Source organism: Saccostrea cucullata, unplaced genomic scaffold (genome assembly GCF_032062105.1).
Source record: "Saccostrea cucullata isolate Sc308-1 unplaced genomic scaffold, CSIRO_AGI_Scuc_v1 ctg376, whole genome shotgun sequence".
In the NCBI taxonomy this organism is placed as follows: domain Eukaryota; kingdom Metazoa; phylum Mollusca; class Bivalvia; order Ostreida; family Ostreidae; genus Saccostrea; species Saccostrea cuccullata.
In genome coordinates, this window is record NW_026933720.1 from 251,036 (window position 1) to 260,102 (window position 9,067).

Sequence of the window (9,067 nt, forward strand, 5' to 3'; positions counted from 1 at the left end):
ATTTTTAAAAATTCCTCTTTCATTTTAAGCAGATATTAATTGAACTTTTGAATATGATAGGAGGTTTCGTGTATGAAATATATGGAGGTAACGAACAGTATTCAATCTCAATCATCATAAAACAATACAAAATTGTTAGAAAAAAGGCAGAGCAAACACGGACTTCCAAAACATCAGATTTGAGATCAGGTGCCATGGAGGAGTGATAATCCCCTGCCGACCGGTTACACAAGTTTGGGAATTTTCAGTTTTATCAAGGAGGGATATAAGTGTAAGAAAGGATTTTTTCTACAAATATCTTTGTCCTTAAACTTCTATTTTGAGCTCAATGATGACCCGTGATTTCCATAATTTATTGTATATTAATGAAAATATAAAACAAAATCTACTCAGAAAATTTACTGACATCGAAAATCATACAAAGATGAATAAAAAACAAAGCTTGCAAGTTTGAATTTTCTTTAAGCCTCGTGATTGGATGAAATTGACAAGGATGAGTCTAAACTGATCAGTAGGCATTCTTTTCCCCCAAACACATGCGGTGTCGCCATGTGAAGAATATGAATTGATTTTCATGGTGGGTCGGCTTACCAAATCTCGGAAGTTTGCAAGAAAAAATTGTGGCTTAACAATTAAATGCCTCGATCAGTGTATCGGCAAAATTGTTTTCGTCCATCCAAGATTGCATGTTGCTGCATCTCTGTGTATGTGGCTCGAGACAGTTTTTAAAATCACGTGCAACTCTATAAACAAAAATTCATGAAGAGATTTACTATTATCAAATTCTCTAATTAAATGAAGACTTTAATTATGATTTGTTAAATCAGAACACGACTCGTAAAAGGAATGTGTCCGCCATATTTGATCGGACTCTCGCTATATCTGAGAACTCCTTTATATAGATCAGCTCACTAAGTCATTCTTCGGTATAATCAGTCGTCACCGGTGTAAAAGGACGTATGATATACAGCACTCATAGCAAAATACTGTTTACTTCTTATTCAGGAGAGTAAGATACCAAAGAGACTTACAACAGTTGCACAGGCTAGTGCAGTATACAAAAAATATGAAATATAAAAACATAAATACACGTAACTGCAATAAAATATAGACAAAGGTGATGCAAGATAACCAGCACGAACACGGGTAGCTATTCCACGCTGATTCCCGTGACAATAAAGCAGTTAGGTGTAACGAATGCTAAGAGCATACCACGGTGTTGATATCATAGATAGTAATAAAGAAAATGGCGTATTCCTATTTTCGAGTCGTGTTCAGCTTTATTTGATGTTCTTATATTTAAATACATCATATTTTTAAAAAGTTGACATTTTCACGGATAAGAGATCATATCACTAAAAGGAAGGTGTCATTTAAGATTTAACCGTGTATACATATGTTTAAAACAAGGTCAGATCAAAGTCATTTTCTTTTCACTTGAAACAAAAATTACTTTTTGCCTTTTACGTTATGGTTCCACATCCGGAAAGGGTTGGTCGATATGACTGAGATTTATGAGGAGACCAAACTCGAATGACGAAAGCTTATTTTTCTGCCAAACACGTTTTAAATCGTCATTTGAACAAACAAATAAACGCATATTAAATATACTAATGCATTAATTACATGCTCCTTTAAATGATTTCAATTCATGTTACAATGAAGCGCAATGAAGTGGTAAAATTTTCCATTTGGACGAACGTTCTAACATGTAAAGTCAATTATTTTTCTGCAAAGGAAATTAGTTGTTTTCTTTTGACAAGCAACATGAGTTACACATTTAAAGTGCTTTTGTAAAACACAAATTGCACGGATTTGTACATAATTATGATTTTATCATGTTGATTGAACAATAACACAATAACACGTGCTTATATTAAATTTCATTGGCTATATATTTATGAAATACCTGTTCTACAGGTAATGCATTAATTACTAAAGAAATGGGCGTGTCTAAAGATAGCTCAAAACGTTCCATCCAAACAGAAAATTTTACCACTTCAATGCGCTTCATTGTACTTAAACTATTGCTGTTTGAATATCGATCAGAGTTATTCTTTGCTTCTCTATAAACAAAATTTGTTTCGAAAAATCACGAGAGTTTGAAATTGTTTATTATTACAAAAAGAATAAAAATAATTTAAAGCAAAATTTCACAAATGATGATAAAAATCACCTGCAGCTGATCCCGTGAGTTAATACCGCGTTATTATAATACCTGCGACAACATGTCACGTTCTCCATACATGTTCCTCCAGATAACAGACATCCTGATAGAAATGATGAAAAAAATCTTGTTAAGTTAAACTTTTATTATTATTAATCGTACAATACTCTCAATACATGAAATAAGCTGGAAATCGGAAAATCTTTTCGCATTGTTGGGGAATAAAAAACTGGATGAATTCAGAAAATAGGATACATTCATATTGTTCGATTGATTGTGTTTCTCTGTGAATTTTGTCTATCAAAATATTCGCTAAATTTTTTGGGGGAAAAATACAAATAACCTTGCAGTTTATTCCATGTTATTATGTACAAAATATAAAAAAAGAAAAAAAAAGAAAAAAAGATGCAATTAATACAAGGAGATAACGAATAGTGTTCAAGCTCAAAAGACCATTAAATAATAAAAAAATCAGGAGCAGAGCAAACATGGATCTCCAAAACATCAGAGGTGGGATCAGGTGCCATGGAGTAGTGGGCATCTCTTGGCGCCCGTCACACCTGTCGTGTGCTTCTATCATGATCGAAAAAAAAAAACACGGAAAAATCCATGGACAATTCAGTGAGTAAATAATGGCCTATCAATATGTATGAAAAAACGTCAGTCAGCATTCGACTTAATGATAAATTGTATTTGATGACAAGGTCATTGCATCGGCCATAGAACGAAATGATGACTTTAAACGAGACTGCTGATATTTTTGTTTCAGCAACTTGTTTGCCAATAATTTACCTCGTTTTAAAAATTGTTCATACGTAGAGCAAGCTCTTGCATATCGAATCAACTGAGAGATATAAACCCCATATGCAGGTGATGAAGGTATGTTACTGCATGAGTAAGGGATGTTGACAATTGAAAAGTTAATGTCACCTCGTTTGTCATAAAACTAGGATGTTAGATTACGGCAAGCCTAAAAGATTTTTGGTCGACCCGATCTCTAAAAACCACATTGATATTGTTAATTAGAAACCTAAGCATTTTTTAAATATCAGTTTCAGAGTACCTATGTGTACGAGGGTTGTCCAAAAAGTTCGTGGACAATGACGTTTTTGTTAAAATAAATGATTCTCTATATATCTATTGTATATCAAAATATTTCTTATGAAAAAGCAAGTTAGAATGATTTAGTTTTTATTGATGGAACTTAATATTTTTGTAAAAAATCGGGGTCTTTAAAGGTTGCGGATGGTGCGCACGGACCAGTCTGACGTCAATCTAATTTCATTATAACGTCAACATTTGGATTTTGAATTTTAACACATGTTCATAGACATACACTACATTTCTTTTTCATGGCGACACACTTCCAAGTGCTGTCAATAATCTTTAAGTATAAATTATAATTTATACCATTTTTGAAATTCAAAATAATTCACAAAATAAGCGTCATCAACATAAACAGTTTGTATACACAAACTGCACAGCCCAGTCCGACTCTGCGCTAGATTTATAACAACGTCATGAATAGAAATCTCCATTTTCAGCAAATTACATTTGTTTTTAAATTCTTTTAGTGTCTTTGAATTTGTACATACCGTTGAAAAATCGTATATACCAATCTCAAATCAATAAACTAAATATTTTTCAATAAGTTTGAGTTGTTTTATCAAAAAGTTTGTCTCTTACTTTGTTTCAACCGTTCAACAACATATTTTTTGATTGAACGCTGCCCCGTTCGGACGGCCGACGTCGCTTTTTCTGTCGAATTTTGACACATATTTGTTACGGTTTTTTGTTTAGTTATTTTAATGTCTATACAGTAAGCGATATTTTAGATATCAGAAAACGATTATAGTCTCTTTATTTATGTTACATATAATTTTCATTAAGTTTTGAGTTGTTTTATTTAGAAAATAATCATTTTAATCCAAACGCTTTATATCAGATTTTATGGCATTTTAACCTTGGTCCGTGCGCACTACCTGCGATCTTTAAAGACCCCGGTTTTTACAAAAATATTAAGTTCCATCAATAAAGATTGAATCATTCTGACTTGGTTTTCATGGAAAATATTTTGATATACAATAGATTTATATAGATAACCATTCATTTTAACAAAAGCGTCATTGTCCACGAACTTTTTTGACAACCCTCGTACAATCAAAAGTTTTCAACAAAATAATTTTGCAAATGACCAATAATAAGGTAAGTATTAATTCTTATTGAAAAAGCAACTGTCAATGATGTCAAAAAGCTTTGACTTAAATATATTTTTGGGAATGGTTGTGTATAGAGTTGAAAAGTCGAAAGTTTTTTGCGCTGTTAATTTCAATATTTCAGAGAGTATAAATATTAAGAATCCAAGGTCTAATTTATGCGACTTCTCTGATATACGTATGTTAAAAAACAGTACTTCTAAAGTTTCTCCTTAACTGCTGTTAATATTTTAGTAAGGAGTAAAGAAAGAAGTTTGGTTGAACATTTACTGGAACCCGCATTGCATCTTTGTTTGTGAGGATTTTTATGTAGTTTAGGTATCCAAAATAGATATGGTAATTCAAATTCATTTTGGTTTTTGTGACTATGAAAATTATCAAGAATCTGACATATGAATTTAAAAGATTTTTCCTTGTGGTAAAAATGATTTAAAGAAAGACAATATCGATTGCTGCATCTTTAAAACAATCCTAATGCGCTCGTTTCTAGCTCTAATAAATTCTAGATATTTCACTTGTACCTTTTGACTTAAAATAAACATCAGTTTAAAGACAAAAAACATTTATACCCTTATTAAAATCAACTCTAAAAGCCAGGACAACAAGCAAAGAAAACACCAAAGTTGTTTGTCACATGGTTTTGCTTTGTTGTTCAAAATTCAATCACTAGGAATGATATCTGAAATGACGAAGGCCAAAATTAAAATAATTTTAAGATATTTCTGTTGTTCAATGCATATATGAATTATAAAACAAATTTCATGCATAGTCAAGAGAAACATAAGATGTTTGATAATAAAACGGGTCTAACCTGTAATGAATCCTTTGCTTCCTTCACTGTGAATAATTGATTTCTTTGTTGTCTAAGGTTTTTATAGAAATCAGACAAAAAATATTTTGACTTGCCCATAACATTTTTGTAAAAATTAAACATAAATATTTTGACTAGTCTAACACATTTTTGCAAAAACCAGACATAAACATTTTGGCTTGTCCATCACATTTTTCAAAATTAAAACGGTATGCTCTAGATACAGTAGCTACTAGGATTGCAACAGTATCTAAGATATCAATGTAATGAGTGAATAAGGGGCAATTAAACACAGAATGGTTGATGCCCCTCGGATTCTACCTGATTAGGCCTGAGGCTCACGACCATGACCTATCGGTAGAAGATGATTATTACTCAAAGGCACCTAATCTCGCCTCTCTAATTCCCGGGGTCTCTGTTTGTGCCTTATTACGTTCACAGATTATTTTTGTAGCTATTCAATTCAGATACAGAATGAACTTTGGCATACACAAAATTTTTGATTGAGTATACTTTTCAGAATATTTCAGATACAGTATGAATTTTGGTACGGCCTTTGAGCACAATGCCACATCAGAAACATGTCGCCTTTTATCTATAAATACCATGTATATAAATACCATGTTACGTAGAGTTTTGCTCCATCTTCATGTAAAAATGACATCAATGTGAAGATCATTGTGAAAAAAGAAACGGCTGTAAAATTCAACATAAATCTTGGAAAAATTTTTACATTGATATTAAATAGTCTATACAAGGTTTATGAAAACAAAGGACTCACCAGAAGTTCAATTTGTAAATTAATGAATTGTTGAAGTGAAGGAAGGGAGATTTTTTAAATGTTTTACTTTAAGGCCCAATTAAAATAAAGGGATTTGTTCTTAGTTAAGCATTTGTGTTGAAAGATTGTCAAGAAATAATCAGAAAAATAGTTGAATATCTGAACATTAATATTATTCTTAATCCCCTAAATTTTCAGTTAATTTTTAACTGTGGGTGGACAGAACAGTGGTCTATGGTCAGTAAAACTGGAGGGTGCTATTTTCAAGATTAACGACTAAAGAAAGTTAATGTGATTTCCTTTATGAAAGATATTTACTTAGTTTGCAAACTCTTTGATCGCCTCATGTATACCCAAAATACCTGTCCGATCAGAACATGAAATAGGAGATCAAAATAGCACCAAGCAAAAAAGATACAGTGATTTTTTTTTTAATTTTTTATTTAGATGTATAAAAGGAGTTTTAGATAAGAGATGGAAACCATTTGTTGTAGAAGAATGACTACATTCATGTAGATAGCCCCAAAAACTGCCTGGATACGGGGTTTATATCTCTCAGTCGATTCGATACGCAAGAGCATGCTCTACTTATGTACAATTTCTAAAACGAGATAAATTATTGACAAACAAGTTGATGAAACAAGAATACCTACAGTCTCGAATAAAATCATCATTTCATAAGTTCTATGCTCGACACATTGGCCTTGTCAGCAAATACAATTTATCACTGAGTCAAATGATCACCAACGTTTTTCATACTAATTGTTCGTCCATTATTCACACACTGAATTGACGATGGATTTTTCCCATATTTCCCGATTATAATAAGGAGCATGATTAATTAAATGTGTTTAAAGATTATACTCTTTTTAGAAAATTTTACATACCTTGAAATATATAAATATTTATTTTGGATATTTTTTTTTTTCAATTATATGTAACAACGCAAAAATTATGTATTTGAATATACATATTTATAAATTTTGAAAATTATGTAATTTTACTGTGTTTTGAGAACATGTCGTTTTATGTGACAAACATATCATAATAAGGGTTACTGTTTATTTTACTGTTCATCATTACGTAAGCCAATAACAGATAGCCATATTATAATGCAGAAAGGTATCGTACAATTTTCAAGAGAGGTGGATTTAATTTGAAAACATTAAGTATATATTAGTGAGTGATCATCGAATAATACTTAAAGGAGAATTTAGTAAAAACTAATACTTATAAGTTCAGAGAACTTTAAAAAAAAAATACTACGATAATTTTATTTACATGAAGTTATTGTTCTGCAATGCGTATTTTACATAAACGACTTAAAACGATTTCAATAAAATTTAAACATTGGACATTATTGAAATTAAAATGCTAATTGTAAAATTATTCATATAATTCTTGTTGTAGTGTTCCCGTTAATCAATGATACAATTAATACTATGCATCCCCCCAATCTAAAACACTATAAGGACTTCCAAAAATCTTAATAACAGAGGCCACTATTTTTTTGTTGTCGGATGGAAATGTATAGTTATCATGTTTTCCCTGGCAAGTTTGCTCCAATACTGTAAACGTATTACATTCGGCAGTGTATTCTTTTTAGCGCTTTTGGCGGAGAGATATTTCTGCTAATTCAAGTACATCGCTAAATGTCTTAAACAATGATACATGAATAAGAATATCAAAACTGCGCTAAATCAAATCTACGCTAACTTGTTTAAAAATCACTTTCCGCTAAATATCGTACACGCTAAATATTATACATTTACAGTATATTTTATGAGCTAAGTACCATTTTGTAAGTTCCGTGCTCACGGTACCTCAAGTTTTTCTTTGAATATTTTATCTGTAAATTAGATTTTGTCGATGTTTTCTTTATTATCTTTTACCTTTAAAGGGGTTTCGATCATCTAAGACGCAGACATGCTATTTTGCATTCGTGACTGGGTTGCTTTTACCTTGTATATGGTACAGTTAAGATGAAGGTCAAGGGCGTAGTCCTGGTCAGGATCATCTGAAATGGTGAGGGGGTCCCATTCGTTCTATAAGGAATAAGCAATTTATAGAAACCAGGGATTTTGATACACTGTGTACCTGAATTACTATTCAGATAAGCATGATAACTATTCTAAACAAATAAATAGACGACCCTGCGACCTTAGTGCGCTTCTGTGTAAAGGTATGCAGTTTTTATTTTGATTGTGTAATGAACAAATCATTATCTTTACAAAAAATATGAAGGAAAAGTCAAAATATAACTGATTTTTGTCAAAAATTGTGATGGACAAGTCAAAATATTTATGTCTGATTATATAAAACCTTAAAAAACAAAGCACGAAATTTTCACAGTGAGCAAGCGATCCATTAGAGGTAAGATTTTTTTTAAATTATTGAATATATAACTCTTCTCTTGATCAAAGATAGAATGTGTTTATTATTTGAAAAAATTGTATGCATTAAAGATATCTGAATATGATGCGGAAATTTATCGTTTGTCTCTTAGATATCATTCTAAAAGATTGAATTTGTGTACAAAAGGAAAAATATGAGACAAACAACTATGGTGTAACATTTGTAACATTAAATTAACTGCAAATAAAAGGTAGGAGTAAATAAGATAAAAACAAACCTTCAAAATTAGCGAGATATTTTGATACGCAAAGATAAAAGTGAAACAAAGCAAACAATAAATAGGTATCATATATTACCGATTTTATTTAGATTAGTTTTTCTTTCACCGTGGTCAGCAGGGGATGCACACTCCTCCATGACACCTGATCCCACCTCTGATGTTTTAGAGGTCCGTGTTTACTCTGCTCCTATTTTGTATTGTTTATGGACTTTGATATTGAATACTGTTTGAGACGGTTGGAATAAATGAAAGTTAGATTTAAACAAGTTTTTTTTTAATCATTTCTAGAAGAGTGTTCTGGAGACACCTGTACGAAATACCTGGAATGTTGTCGCTGGAGATATAACAATGCTGTAGGAAACAACAGGATCAGTTGCAGGTATTTATTTTAATTTTGAAAGAGGGATATCAAACAACAAATTTTATTAAATGGATTTTAAGACATTCCTATAGTTCT

General features: G+C 31.3%; 1 long non-coding RNA gene across 1 annotated transcript; it reads right to left on the reverse strand.

Moving 5' to 3' along the window:
• Positions 1-392: 392 nt before the first annotated feature.
• LOC134239094 (uncharacterized) lies at positions 393-5,231 on the reverse strand. Its single transcript, XR_009986143.1, has 4 exons — positions 5,195-5,231; positions 4,953-5,062; positions 2,177-2,270; positions 393-743 (listed from the first exon to the last, which is right to left on the reverse strand). It is a non-coding gene; the product is annotated as an uncharacterized LOC134239094 (long non-coding RNA).
• Positions 5,232-9,067: the final 3,836 nt, after the last annotated feature.